Here is a 16,710-nt window from a genome sequence, read left to right as displayed (position 1 = left end):
TCATACAAACGGGTTGGAATGGGGGGGGGGGGGGGGGGGCTGCTAAGAACGGAGCTTTTAGAGTGCAGCATTCTATTACAAAACATTCTTATAATAAATTGAAACCAAGGAGACAAAAGAGGAAGAAAGTTCTTTCCAATAATTTGCCTAAAGTGTTGTTAGATTGAATACATGAATACGAATATGTATTTTAGTTTCTTTACACAAGAAATTTATAATCAAATTAATCATAATGTCTTAGCATCGTTTTCTTCAATATTATCGTTCTCTGCATATTGACAGGTTGTATGATCATGTTGTTATATAATGATTAATTTGAAAAAAAAGAAATGAAGAAATAAAGTAATTGACCTGGCAGGCTTCTTATTAAAACCAAAACCCAGCTAGCAGTTTGCACGCCGAAACTATTAAATTTGTAGACAAAATATCAAGGAACATACGTGAAAACCGACCATACAAATTTAAATTGTTATTCAAAATGTTACAGAAGTTAAAAGTCGATATTGTTTTTAAATATGCTTTATATTGATATTGATAAGAACAGTAGTCTTGTGGTTTAATGAACCATTTGGTCAAATAAATTTATCTTTTATTTGTATATGACTGTCAAGATTTTCCTGGAACATCTCTAAACTCGGCACTTGGTTTGCGCAGTATTCCGATAATAAATGTATACTCAATTAATATTAAATGATAATTCCAAGCCAATAAAAAGTTTATTTGAATAAAACAAAACATATTTTTTGCAAGATCGAAAGTATACTTTATTTTTCTCATTATATTTGTATGGATAAACATTAATAATCATTATCGACGACAATTATATATCTTTTTAATAAGTATGTGACATTGCGAATACACAAACATAGTATTTCCATCTCATATTCAAGGACTCAAATGGGGGGGGGTCTATGAGAGTGGGAAATAGAAGAGATGAGAACAGAGAGAGAAACAGACAGAGAGGGGAAAGAGAAAAAAGAGGGAGAGGGGGAGAGGCGGGAAGGAATAGAAGAGAAAAGGAGAGAGGAAGATGGGGAAAGGAAGAGAAGAAAAAAGAGAGAGGAAGAGAAGAAAAAAGAGAGAGGAAGAGGGGAAAGAAAAAAGAACAAAAAAGAGAGGAGGAGAAGGAGAGAGAGATGGGGGAGGGAGGGGGAGAGGAGAATAACATTTCCAGATGATTCTTTTTTTTCGGGGCTAAGGAGGGGAGAGATAAACACGGTTCATTACCATACTATCTTAAACTATTTGATTTTAATTATTTTCATTTTTTGGTACAGATCAGAAAGGCCAACTTTCTTCAACGATGTTTCATCCATATTTTGCTGACATGTACATGCATGGGTAAATTGAAATCTGATAGAGTATACTATGCCTTGATGCATATAATGTTTTCCAATCAATTTAAAAGCTGAGGTCTTCTTTTGCATGCACTCTTGCCACTGGAAAGCAGTATGGAGAGTTTATATTTGTTATATTTGTGGTTTGATTTGAGTGTATTTGCAGCAGTACCAACTCTCTTATCTATCTCGTTTATATTCGTATATTTAGACGTTATTTGACGCTAAGCAATGACAATGATATGTTTTATAAAATGTTTAATTTGTTCATTCTCATTGGTCAATGCTGTTGATGTACATGGATTATATTTCTTTATTGCTTATCGACTAAAGAGTACCACGCGAAAGGGCTATAAAAAGATGGACTCCCAACTTTATATATTATGAAAAAAAAGTTGAATAATTGACAGTTTACATTTATCACTAAAAAATTAACAGCTTTTGTGTGATGTCCTTCGTACAAGGCCACATAAACCTTTCAAATTCTTCGTTATTATTATCTGTAAAAAAATACTTATTGAATACATAGTTGGATGATTCAAATGACGGTGATAGTTTTTTCACTGATATATAACTTTTCTATTGGAACGTGCAAAATAAAGCTATTCGAAATCAGTGAATCAACAGATAATTACAAATTGAAAATTGAAATATTGTTAGCAAAGTTAATTAAATCATTTGCCTTCACAAGAGCTGATATATTGATAATGTACTGTGATCAGCACTGACTCGATTTCGTGTTCACCTTTTCATTCTGACAGTTGAACTTACTTACTGAGCTATTAATATGGAAAAATATACTACTGTTTTTTATTAATTCATAAACAATGTACGACAACAATATAGTAAGACAATCCTAGAAACCCATAATGGACATAGCCATGATTTGCCACTTATAAATCATTTCTTTTTATCCTTTTCACCTCTGAAAGTTCATTTTGAGAATAATCTTTTTTTATGAAGAAAATATCCCATGTTTTGTCTCACCGATAATAGAAGAACCACTCTGAACCATACTGAAATTGTATACAATGTAATTGTTCAAACAGTGTTGTAAACTCAATACCATTTATGACATGTTGTAACGTATCATCTTTTTATTATTTGTTTAACTTCTTTTATAATGAAATCAGTGCCCAATGTTCTTCAATCAATATCATTTTTATTTTCATTTCTTAGTCTGTACTTAATTATATTGTTTCATACAAGTGTAGAGGGATATGATTGGCTATTTGTTATGTGTTATGTATGTGTATTATGTGTATTATCTACTATTATTATTATTGTTATTATTATCATATATTATCATCATTATTAGTGAATTTATTGAAATTACTATTATCATTATTTATTGTAACATCATCATTATTATTATTATTATTAGTAGTAGTAGTAGTAGTAGTAACAGTAGTAGTAGTAGTAGTAGTAGTAGTAGTAGTAGTATCGTCACCATTATTATCATTATCATTACAATAGGCATTATCAATATCTTTGCATAATACAACTTCATCCCAGGAAATATTAGATAAGTCATTTTTCGGAGAATTTATAGAAGCTGTATCTGTCTTATGTAATGTGGGGGGTAGAATTTTATTGTTATTTTGTTCGCAGTACAGATTACTTATTTGGAATATGGGGAGATGATCAGTAATGTCGCTGTAGAATATCCCTGTCTGAATTTGAGAAGTATGTACATTAGTAATTATGTTGTCGATTAAAGTTGAGGATTGGGTGGTAATCCGGGTGGGCTTATCTATTAAAGTACGAAATGAATTGTTATTGTTGTTGTTATTATTGTTATTATCATTATCACTTTTTATTAGTATTATTGTTATTATTATCCGCAACTTATCTGCCTTGTTAGGTGGGCGTCATTTCACTCACATTAATGCAATTTTTCCTTTTGCTGATAGCGCATAAAGTGGAAATGAAAAGATAAAAATAAACACATTTTAAAGGGTTGTCAATACATCAATGTGTAACAACCTATGTGTTTAAATAAAATCCCACAAAATCAAATGCAATGCAAATAACGTATTTAGGAAAAATCATTAAGAGTAAAAAAAAAAAACGCGCTCTCAATAATTAACTTAATAAGATGTTCATCTATTTGATTCCTTCCAGTTCTTGCGGATTATATAGATAATGACGTCTCTTGCCCTAATATGACGATCTCTTGTCCTACAATTAAAGCACCAGGTTCTGATGATGTCATCCAACTGGTGCAGAAGAGGGTACCACGTGATCATATGGCAATCCGTCGACAGATGAAAGGAATTGATCTGTATATTGTATGCTCCATACCAGGTACCACTAGCTCATGATTATATAGTTGTATATGCAGTCGTATATACATGTTAAACACGCACGCACACACACACACACACACACATATATATATATATATATATATATATATATATATATATATATATATATACAGATGTATATATACATATATATACATGTATATACATATATATAAAGATGTAAATAGGCATTTATATAGCGCCATCTATCTAGAAATATTCTATTCCGAGGCGCGTTATTACCCTGGCTTTAGCTCGAGCTGCCTTTCAGCGCTCATGCATTCAAGGAATTAATCCTGCCGGGTACCCATTCACCTCACCTGGGTTGAGTGCAGCACAATATGGATTAATTTCTAGCTGATTAAAATTACGCCATGGCTGAGATTCGAACCCACGGCCCTCTGTTTCAAAGTCAGAAGACTAATCCACTGGGCCACAACGCTCCACATTATATATATATATATATATATATATATATATATATATATATATATATATATATATATATATATATTAGGGTATGTGTGTGTGTGTGTGTGTGTGTGTGTGAGTTCGGTATGTGTATGTGATTTTTTATTAAAACATTTACATTTTGTATTAATTTCATCTATATCATTCCTTATAGTTAAAATTCAAGTGAAGTTAAGCTGTTCTTTATTAGACGAAAACAAAATATGAGTGGTAACCCATAAAGTAATATTTTTTTCTTACTTTTATTCCTTCTTTCTCCATTTTATCTTGGTGGTGGAAGGGTGGGGGGCGGTGGTTCCGTCTCTCTTACTCCCATACTTATACCACCAGGGTTGTGTGTTATGCTAGAAATAGCAGAGCAGTTATAATGATAATAATAACAATAACATTCAGTTCTTTTATAGCGCATAACACATAGCTACGCATGTCCGTATCCACTTGAAAAGTAAGTAAAGAGTGTTGGGCACTGAATTCAATACATGTTAAACATTTACTCTTTTAGGGAAGTCTTAAACTTATCTAAATCATGAATATTTCTCATATAATTAGGAAGTGCATTCCATAAGACGTTATTGCATTCAATCCACAAAAAACGTTAGATTTTAACAGAACCTCCCATATATTATTGGTATATATTAGAGCAGTAACCTTTGACTATTCCTCCCACAGCTTGCTTGTCTAACCCTTGTCTACACGGAGGTACCTGTAATGAGACCATTGATGGATATGAGTGTCACTGCCTCTTCAGCTTTACTGGCAAACGATGTCAAGGTAATAATGTCAATTAGTAGCATACAAATAATTTCATCCTAAAAATAATTTCACCCTACATTGGGTTTCCCTTAAATGTCAATATGTAAAGAAAAAAATGTAATGTTGATAGATACTCTAAGATTTATTCTATAACACAAAGACACCCCCACCCCCACATACCCTACTGCTGGTGGGGCTTGGGAGTGATGTCCCCCTCCTCCAAATTTCCTTTTTTTTTCTTTTTCGGTGAAAAATCTTGGTTTATTTGTCAAGTTACAAAATGCATGGTGAAGAATACATTGTACGTATTAAAAATCATATTGTACTTAAATAAGAAGATTTAAAACCGAGTAGGTCTGCATGTCCCTGTGTCAGAATTAGATAGCCTACATACCCCCCCCCCCACACACACACACACACACACATACTGTTACTATGCAGATTCAGCCAAGAAATGAGGCGCGCGATCAAAATTCGTCATACAATCCACTGCAAGTCATGACATGGTCTTGTATGAAGACTTGAGGTTATTATTGTTTTTATTTCCTTTACTTGAAGTTGACATGGCACACATATATTTTCAAGATTAAATAACATATTGCCTTATCTTTTATTTTGTTTTTAGACGAGGGTAGTCAGTCATATAACCTACTAAAAGTAATTACATGGTATCGAAAGATCACTTGCAGTCTTTGTTGCTAATAATATATGTTATGGCTAACATTTGGGGTTTCCATGAGGCATTTGATTATATTCTTTCATGAAATCCACCTCAAATCAATACATGATCTCGTAGAATTACTTGAGGTTACTGTTGTTGTTAATTTCTTTACTCTTCGTTGACATGGCTCACTTATTGATTTCCGTAATTAGATGACATATTGCCTTATCTCATTTGTTTCTAATTTTCTTTTGTTTTGTGTTTAGAGGGGGTCAATTGGTACCTTATTTAATTTTGAAAATGAACACAAAACGTTCCCCAGCCGTGTGATGAGAATCCTTGATATAATCAACTACAAATCAGAACACGGCCGGAAGATGACTTGATGTTATTGTTGCTGCTTTAGTATATACTTGAAGTTGTAATATACTTTTGGGTTTTCAATACATAAAAACCTACTTGTAACCTATTCCAACGATCTCCACGATTTATAATTGTGGTTTCATGTTTGGGGGTAGGGTGCAAAAAAAGAAGAAGTTTGCACTTAGAAATAATGCTGTAGAATTATTGTTTGAGATGACCGTCCGCGAAGTATGGACACACGCGAAGTTTGGACTCACTGCCATACTTCGTTAGAATCACAGCAAATTACAAGTTTGAATTTATAGCCTAACGTTAGGTCTACTCAGCTCAGCTCAGGTAGTCAGAGACTGGGATTCTATTCCAACATGGCAAGTTTATCGTGATTAACTCAACTTTTGTTTCAAAATTATTATTAATAATTCAATTTAAAAAGAAATAAGGGAAGTTTGCTGGTATGGATCAACAAACTTAACAAATGAAGTAGAAATAGGGCTTGCAGCCCTGATCGCGAAATGCGAATTTGATAGACCCAATTTCATTTACACATAACATAAATAACATGAAATTCTGTATATGGGACGACAATTAATTAGGGCGCGCTCAACGTTTCCGATGGAAAATTCACCTTTTTGCGAAAGTGAAGTGACGCGATGAGCAATAGCGAAAAATCGAAAAATACTAATTTGCGGAATAATCGTTAAATTTGGAGCAGTTTTTCACAATTTTTGTTATTTTTGAGCCGGAAAGAGATGGGTATCAACATTTTCGCCAGTATCTTAAGTTTCACATGAACTGCTTTTAGCCTGCAGACACATGGCTGTTCTAATACGCGACCACCCTCCCCTACCGTAATCGCTTTAGACGGGAAAATTTCAAACTTGACTTCAGGTCAGGTGACTTGAGGTGTCCTGATTTGAGGTCAACTCTCAGGTGTGCATTTCCATTGCTGCATATATATATATATATATATATAAATATATATACACCTGTTTATAAGTAGATTGGTAACCTTTGCGTCGGAGTGACATGAAACAACTATGGTGTGTTTTTGAGGCTGTGTGTGTGTGTGTGTGGGTGCTTTTTTGTTGTTTGAGCGTGGTCTGGTGAGGTTGATAGGAAGTGGGATGTAGCGGTAGTGGGAAGAGGGAATGGGTTTTTAAGGAAGATTTTACGTATTCCTCTTTTAATTTACTTATTACGAACTGTTGATTTGCAATGGCGTGAATCGAAAGAAGAAGAAGGAAAAAATGTAAATTCGAGTTCATTATTTTCAGTGAATTTCATGAGATGAATTCATTAATGTTGCAATAAATGGTTTCTTATTCTGAGTCGTTGAATACTACAATCATCCGAAAGTGTGCATGTGCGCGCACGCACGTGTGTGTGTGTGTGTGTGTGGGCGGGGGCATTAATGGCGGTGTGTGTGTGAGGTGAATTCTGGAGCCACACATGACTGAATGGCTCAATTTAGTTAACGAAAGTACTTTACTTGTGCATGTTGTGCAAAAAGGTAAATTGTGTCATTAGTTTATTTCAAAACTTTCTTTTAAATTTCACTCTTTGCTTTCCACAATATTCATAAACAAGTTCTGAGTCCATACAATGTATTACATTGGCCAGAAAGAACTGTTTTTATTCTTTAAAAAAATATATATAAAGATGAGAAGTTTTGCCGAGTGAGCTTTTTTTTTATTCATTTTTAGAACTGACATAAACAATGAAGAGCACCACCTTGAGACTAAATGACATCAATACCTGCTCATGAATATTCATATCTCTCGCCTCTGCGCGAGTCTCAAGCATGGGCCCGGAAACGCGTTTCCGTTTAACACCCTGGCGAAGGCAATCTCCGCAAAAATAGCTACAAAGCGACTAGTGAAGAGTCTACACACGTCACTGGGTGTTGTGGCGTGCGCCTGTAATCCAAGCTGTGGGGAAGTTACAAATTGATGCAGAGGTTCGAGGTTCGAGCCCTGGTCACGTCTTTCGGATGGTGACGTTAAAGGTCGGTCCCAGACGTAAATAATCACATCTGATTGATACACGTCTGACAAAACTCAAATACACACACACACACATTCTCCCCCACACCACAACTCTGTGGCAACACGGCCACGGCATTTTCATGCTTTTGCAGTGGCGTTTGTATACACAAGGAGGTGAGAAACCTACAATTCGGGCAATAGCCAAAATTAATTTAGTGTTATTATTCTTGTCTTATCATTATTATTACTGCTTACTAAACTAATTTTTGCTATTGCCCGAATTCTAGGTTTTTCACCTCCTTGTATATACAAACGCCACTGCAAAAGCATGTTCGGATTTAATTCATGACTGCTCTCTGTACATGAAGTGCTGTGGCCGTGTAGCCACTGAACTCTGGAGTTCATTGGATGTGTTGCATGCGATGGTGATGTGTATAGACTCTTCACTAGTCGAAGATTGCCTTCGCCAGGGTGTAAAACGGAAACGCGCTTCCGCGCACCAATATAGCATGCATGACCAGCGGAGCACATTGATGCTTGAGAGTATACCTGTTTTCCTATAGACTTTATATTGTAATAATTTAAGGGAAATCCTTCCTGAAGGAAATGTATTTGCATACTATAAGCAATGCTTAAGCTTACGAATAGAGGTTCTCTAAAGATACATGTACGTCAAGAAATAAACGTACATGTAATTTTCACATGATTTGCGTCTCTGCATTAATCAAAACAGCTCTTCCTTTAGGCCTGTGCCTATTAAGCCCTGAACATTGGCATTGTAAATGAAAATAGATAAATTATTGAATAAATAAGTTAATTAATTATTTAATAATAATAAAAAAATACTTTTTATTATTTATGTTTTTTTCTTGAAAACAAAGCTTGCAGAATATTTTCAATGATAACGGATGCGCGGGCAGTACCATGATATTAGGTGGAATCGTGTTTATGGTGTTTAAGAGCCTTGGGCGGTTGGGTCCCTTTTCCTCGAAGTTTGGTGGGGGAGCTTAACTTAAAACTTTATCATTTCAGTGGCGCACAGATGGCTCCCCCCCCCTCCTCCCCCCCCCCCAAAAAAAAAGAAAGAAATGAAAATCACGAATAAGGAAAAAAAGAGAGAAGTGTGAAATTTATAATTTGAATATTATGTCAACATTTATCACAATATTGTATATTTGTTTTAAAATGTCAAAATCTTTTTCATAAATATACCCAAAAAGTTATAGAGCTCCCTCATTTTTTTTTTCTCATTTCGCCACTGATTTAATTCAATTTATGCGAGGTTTATCGAAAAAAAAATATTTGAGAATTGAAAATAATTAATATTCACAATAAATAATGAAAAAGGGAGATAACATATATGCAGTTTACAGATATAAAATTATTTTTTAAAGTGTATTTGCTTAATAGTACCATGGACCTATTACAACCACCATAGTGCCAGAATTATTTTGACGTTGCCGGAAATTGATTTGAACGTTTTAGTTGGTAAGCTTAATATTTCCTTCATGCGAGAGATACACAAGAAATCGAAATGATTTATGAAACGAGGAGACAGCTCAGAAGGCAGCAGAAATACATAGTCTTATTATGGTGCTGCCACAAAAAGACCAAAGTCTTGACATGAGGCTATGTTCCATGTGCAGAAAGTCGACTTCTCGTGCATCAATTTTCTTCGTTCAAAGTTTGCTTTAATAAATTTCATACTTTAATAATTTTTCTACATGTTTAGTCGAAACATTTTCTGCTTTAGTTGATTTTGTTTGTTAAGTTTGTAATTCACTAGATAACAAGAAAATACTTATTGGATTATTTCTTGATTTAAGCAAAGCTTTTGATACTTTAGATCATTAAATTCTTTTATATAAATTAAATAATTATGGTATACGAGGTGTTCTTTTAGATCTTTTTAAAAGTTATTTGTCAAATCGTATGCAATATGTCTTAGTTAACAATCACAAGTCTGATTTACAGGTCATTGGATGTGGAGTACCCAAGGGATCCATACTTGGCCCGCTTTTGTTTTTAATTCATATGAATGACATTTGTAATTCATCTCGCATTCTTCAATATATACTATTTGCAGATGACACCAGTGTGTTCTTGAGTGATTATAATATCGCAAATCTGACTCTCAATTTTAATAACGAAATCAATAAAATAAATTCATGGCTCATGTCCAATAGATTGGTTTTAAACACTAATAAAACTCATTACATGATTTTTTTCTAACAAGATAATTGATTATAATAATATAGTTGTTTTTATGAATGATAACATTATTAATAGATGTACTTCTTTAAAATTTATGGGTGTGACTATTGATAGTAGGTTATCATTCAATGAGCACATTGATGTCATCTGCATGAAAATTTCGAACAGTATAGGTATCCTGAACAAGTTAAAGTTTTTTCCAAAAAAGATTCTCAAAATGATTTATAATTCCATTATTTCACCGTATTTTCGATATTGTAACATTGCCTGGAGTTCTTGTACTTCATACTCAATGCAACGTTTATACCGACTACAAAAACGAGCAGTGATAATCATTACACGTGCCAATTTTCTTGCCCATACCAAGCCGCTGTTTAGTCAGTTAAATTTGTTAAATGTTTATGATTTCTCTGATTATGAAATTGCAATTTTTATGTATTTATGTTACAAAAGCTATATTCCAAACAATATCTCAGAATTATTTTGTTCATTCTTATCATACGCGAGGATCTGCAGACTTCCACATACCCAAAATACGCACCTCTTTAGCAAAGAATTGTATTTTTTACAAAGGACCCGTTATCTGGAACAAGTTACCATTTTCCGTTAAATCTAGTCCATCATTAAATGTTTTTAAAAGGAGATATAAAACCCAACTTCTCAGTAAATATTCATTTTTTTTAATAGTAATTATCGCTGATATATATATTTATGAATAATGTCATTGTGTTATAATTTGTATTTTCCCCTTTTATGTTCAATGTTTATATCTGGTATTCAGTATTTATTACATCATCATGTATTTTACAATATCATATATATATTCAGTTTCCAGATGTTGTAAAGGTGGCAGCGCTAATAAGGCTTTCCCTTTCTAGTTGCCTCCTCATTCATTTATAAATCATGTACTTTATTCAACTGTTTCCCAGATTTTATCATTGTAATATCTGCAATTTTCCCATGTAATCTATGTAAACTTTGTATGCGCCTTGTATTTGTTTTTATGATGAATGGAATAAATGCTATCGGCTAATCAAAAATAAAAAAAATAAAAAATTACGTAAATGATAAATGGAAGTGGCTAATTTCTGTACTTCACCCAGCCCAATGACCTTCTATTTGTATCAGGCCAGACTTCGAAGTCTACATACAGTTGTTTGTCTAGACCAGCCTGGTGGGAATGTCAGATGAAAAACAATAAACAATGGTGTTGGTGGAAAAATGAACTAAAGTATATGATACATTGATTCATTACATTGTTAATTCATTAACTATGTACTTGCAGAATAGAAAATGCTGGTCATATTGGTCGATGCCAATATCATATCCAATATAATGTATGAATATACAGACTATCTGATTACCTATCTGGGGAATGAGCACCCTTCGTCCGCTCCTAAAATGGGACAAATAAATCGAAATGGTTTCTAGTGATTCAGCAATGGTTTACGACCGTTTTAAAAAAAATGAGAGGAATTGAAGTTCTCTGACCTTCGCCATTGGCTCAACGATGTATGAAAAATCTCGAATTTATCTTATTTTCAAGTAAATTTTATTTTACAACTTCCCCCTTTTACCCCAACGATATAAAAACGAGTGATTTTGGCCAATGAGAAAAGGAATTGAATTGGAGACCTTTCGTGACATTTATGAGTTAAAAACGAGAGAGTCTGGAGAGAAATTGGCCGGTGATCTCATAGTGACAGCCTTGCCACCAAACGACGATTTCCCGCCAGTTATGACGAGCTGAAGAAGCGTCCTGGATCAGATGTGAAACTGTTTTCCATTTCAAACCAGTCAGTCCAGATGATCATATTTATTCCTATTCGTAATCCTCTGAAACCCCGGAGGGGGGGGGGGGGCACTTCCATTGCCGAGTGGATACCATGCGCGACCATGTGGTCTCGAAAAGCACCCTAAAATGTATTTTCCATATTCTGAAAATGCACCCCTTAACAAGTATTGGCGTCTGAAACCCTACCCTTAACAAGTATTGGAAACAAAATGATACTCTTGGCAAGTATTCCCTGAAATGAACCCCTAAACAAGTACAGCGATATTTTATTGTTATGTCACGGGTCCGTCGGTCGTCGGCAGTGGCGTAACTACGGGGGGGGGGGGGAATGTGGGGGCATGTCCCCCCCCCCCCCCCCCCATCGGCTGGCAAAAAAAACGGGGAAAAGGAGAAAAAGAGGGAGTCAGAAAGAGAAACGTAGTGGGAAAGAAGAAATTATTGTTCATTATAATGTTATATTATAATTATGTAATGTTTTATTACATAAGAAACATCTTTTTCAGAACTTTATGAAACATAATTTGCTCAGGGCCTACGTCTTCATTGTTCCTGGTGCTCGCATAGTCTGTTTAACGAGATATATGATCCTGTTGTACTATAAAAACCTCCCGTTTTCAAGTCAATATACACCAAATGTATTTCCTCGCACTTCGAGTTATTGTTTTAATAATGACATGTGGTTATTTGGTTAGTGATATACGTATGGTCTCCTACAAATGCCTCTCTTCAGGTCTGAATGTCCAAAGTTTTCAGCTCGCGCTTCGCAATATTTGATTAGTGAATATGATAATCATGATTACAATGACTACAAAAAGTGCTTCATGTGTTTAGATGTAATTCTTACAAAATCAGCAAGCGCTTGGCACTCGTATTAGATGACTATGGTGAGATATATATACTCTTAATTGATTCCTTAAGAATAGTCCTTGAAATATCCATGTTTGGGGCCAATATATACAAAAATTTTAGCTCGCGCTTCGCGCTCACATCATTTGGTTAGTGAAATACGTATGGTCTTCGCGAGTTCCTACAAACAAGCCTAAAAATGACCCTTTTCAGGTCTGAATTTCCAAACTTTTCAGCTCGCGCTTCGCACTCGCATTATTTAATCAGTGAGATACATAGCACTGTCCTTAAGATGTCTCTATTAGGTCATTAGGTCAGTAGGCCTATACCTGGCAGCTGAGCACGCGAAAAGCGCGCTCACTATAAAGTGACACACAATATTTGCTGGTGCCCCCCCCCCCCCCAAAGCCGTGACCCACGGTACGCCACTGGTCGTCGGTTTTACCTTTACACACCATTTGGTTTAGTACGGCCCCACCTTCCACACCTCTTGCAAATCGGACTCTAAACATGATAAAGTGTTGCGCAAAAAGGACATCCTTTATCAAACATTTTAATTTTGTTTTATCATCCCCGCAAATTTGACCCTAAACACGTAGCTTTCCTAGCGAAATAGATACCCTTTTTTAAATATTTTTGTGTTTTTGACACCCTTATCACGTTACGTACGTAACGTGCCCTATCTTGAAAAAGACATCCTTTTTACGTGTTTTTTGGTCGCGCATGGTATCCACTCGTCAATGTACAGTTAGTGGCCCCCGGGTCTGAAACATCTCATTCCATAACCTCCATATCGTAACTTCTTTACAGCATACACATTAATATAATCTATTAATTATTTTTTTAGTAATAACCACATTTGGGGAAAATTACAAAAAGAATAAAGACAGGCTTTATTATTATTATTTTTATAAAGATATTCTCCCATGTAAGCTTGATCTTCATGGGCACAACTACAAGGGGAACTTGTCCCGGACGCTGTCTGGTCGCATCTGCCAAAATTGGGCATCTGACACTCCGCATCAGCAAAAACATCATCATGTTGGGGATCACAACTATTGCCGGAACCCCGATGAAATGGGAACTGCGTGGTGCTATACCACTGACCCGGAGAAGAAATGGGAGTACTGTGCCGTCGGTTTATTTGACCCAGAATGCGACCCATCACCGAAAGGGGGGAGTAAGTTTTTTTGTAATCTCCCTTTTTTTGGTTGATAATCGCAAAAATTGACATCAGCAACAATATACATCTTTTTAACAACCGAATGAAATTACAAATACATAAACGTGTGTAACAGGGGGGGTAAGTTGATCGAATTCAAAAGAGGCAATCCCAGAACAAGATCGTCTTGGATTCATTTTTGTTCTCATTTTATTTCATTTTGTTTCATTTCCAAATTCCATTAAAGTATACATCCAAATAAAATTCACGAAAGTGATGATTATAGACAAATTATATATGAATGGAAAGGTCTTGTCTTTTAATACACAAATATGTCACTAAAAAGTCTTATTGATGTCGTGGAAATGCAAGAAATGAAATTATTAGAGACCCTTCTCAGCCCCCCAGCCGCCCCTAGACCGACAGTTCACGCAGTGAAAACAGTCGAGAATAATGACGTCACACAATCATCGAGCTCATCATCCCTCTGTGCATAATACACTGAATCACCTTACTGACCTCTTCAATATCTTCCGAATTTACCGTTTTCTTCATGTAATGTGACATCCGAATTCTGTTTTCGACAACTTCAGACTATAAGGGAACCAGAACTGTGTTATTTTGCCCGTTTTTTATTGAATTGTGAACTGGAAAGATCGATTTTGTCCACTCGACAGTCTTCGTTGTGTTGCTCTACTAACTATTGAAAAACTCCAAGCTTCACGGTCCCATTCACTTGCTCCCGATGCATGTTGCAGGCTACGCTGTTTGATCCAGTCAAAAGTCAAGGTAAGCATGTTTGGAAACTGTACTTGTTCTGACGATGCATTCAGGTCAGATGACAGATACAGATCTTATATAAGTTTAGAATCATGCATTTTGGCATAACTACTATTAAAATTAAAAAGTTTTTATTTTAGAAATAATGTTTTTGCACAATTCCACCCAAGGGTTCATTACATGCCGCCACGCACAGAAAAATCAAGCCATAGAAGTCGTGTGTTGTGGACCCAAGAAGTGAGATCCCAGACGCCTCCAGGCTAAGCACGCGCGACCCACTAGTTAGAAATCCACTGCCAAACGCGGTTCGTGGTGCGAGGTTAGTATACTTAATACGTGTGAGTGGCACAATTCCAGCATATTTTTTTCTTCAGATTTCTAAAACTGGTCAGGACTCAGGCAGGCGATTAAATTATTTAGGAGCACTGAGTCTGAGTGGTATGGACCATGGCTGAAAATCTGCTGTTTCAGAGGAATGTTTAAGTTTTTATTATACACAGAATTATATCACCATGATGCCGATGTCATGAAGCCAGACAAATTTTCAGCAGTGATTACCCTGATTCCTGGCCAAAATCACTCACACGTATTGCGAGGTTAGTATTAGTATACTACTAGTACGTATTGCGAGGTTAGTATTAGTATACTAACCACGAACCGCGTTTGGCAGTGGATTTCTAACTAGTGGGTCGCGCGTGCTGGGATCTCACTTCTTGGGTCCACGACTTCTATGGCTTGAATTTTCTGTGCGCGGCGGCATGTAATGAACCCTTGGGTGGGCCAAAATTAGAGTCTGGTGTTTCTTTCTGATTAGAGTGTTGCTGCATATATGTATGCGTAATGCCTTCAACAATGAAGATAAATGCAATCTTTGTAATGACACAGAGACTCAGAGAGCACCGTACCTCAAGTGATGTTCGTGTAGTCTCCACTTCACTACTGGAGTACTGCTACAGCCTACACTACGCTACACACCTACCCGGGTAGGTGTGGCGTACATGTACGGTAGTGTAGCGGTAGTGAAGTGGAGTGGGGCCTACACAAACATCACTTGAGGTAGAGCACCAGTGTTCTGAGTGGAACTTTTCAGGTGTCTAAACCTACTATCATTTGTTGTTGACCGGGAATTACATGCCACCGCACGTCATCAATCATCACGATAATTAAATTCATACTTTGATTTGATTATTTAAACTATTTCTTTTTTTCTCTCTTCTACACACAGATCTGCACACTTGCTGACTCTGGTGACTTCTGGTCTCTGCTTGCTACCTCAATCTGGGAGATTCCATCATGTCCTTTTACTATGATTTGGGTATAGCCATTTTTTTTTTCTTCACTCTTTCCAGGACCTACGGTTTGCAAGTTGTGGACTGATAATGATACAAAAGAAAAATTTTCTTTATCAATCTTGGAAACAATTTTGAGCACAGTTTTGGAGAGAACTAAGAAATTTGACTTGGACAGGAATACAGCTTGTCAAAAATAATAACACACAATTTAAACGAAAGAACAATTTTAATGTTACTAGGGCATTTTGCGAGAAATGTTATACTCAATCACACGTCCCAAATCAAGAGTAAGTCCTTTGATTAAACATGTAGTTGAATTGCGATTGCAACTCGACCTTATTACGCTTGAATTTGAATTTAAGACTTACGCTTGATTTGCAATTGAACATAAGTTTCTTGCAGTGCCCCATAATTATGTTTTGTTATCAGATATTTAACGTGCTGATTTTTCTCGAAAGGTATAATATATTTGTCCTTTTAAACGGTATTTGAATATGGGTACGCCTTTTATTTGTTTTCCACAATATTTATTGCATGTATGAACAGAAGTGAAATATTTATTGTGAAGCACTGTGAATGTTGTGTGATGGTTCATCATTTTTGTTATAAGTCTGAAAGCCTGGTGGATGTGAGGAAGTGGCCTGGATGAAAGAAAAGTGAACATGTGTCCAATTACTGATTTGCATATTCTAAGATAATTTTTTTTCTGGATAAATTTTGCTATGCATTCCCTACATTAAGA

The 16,710-nt window shown here is 35.5% G+C and overlaps 1 long non-coding RNA gene across 1 annotated transcript; it reads left to right on the top strand.

Moving 5' to 3' along the window:
* The first annotated feature begins 1,276 nt into the window (after positions 1-1,276).
* Positions 1,277-4,872, top strand: LOC135155547 (uncharacterized). Its single transcript, XR_010294700.1, has 3 exons — positions 1,277-1,341; positions 3,462-3,644; positions 4,787-4,872. It is a non-coding gene; the product is annotated as an uncharacterized LOC135155547 (long non-coding RNA).
* Positions 4,873-16,710: the final 11,838 nt, after the last annotated feature.

This window comes from Lytechinus pictus, chromosome 9 (genome assembly GCF_037042905.1).
Source record: "Lytechinus pictus isolate F3 Inbred chromosome 9, Lp3.0, whole genome shotgun sequence".
NCBI lineage: Eukaryota > Metazoa > Echinodermata > Echinoidea > Temnopleuroida > Toxopneustidae > Lytechinus > Lytechinus pictus.
This window is presented reverse-complemented; position numbering and strand designations above follow the sequence as displayed.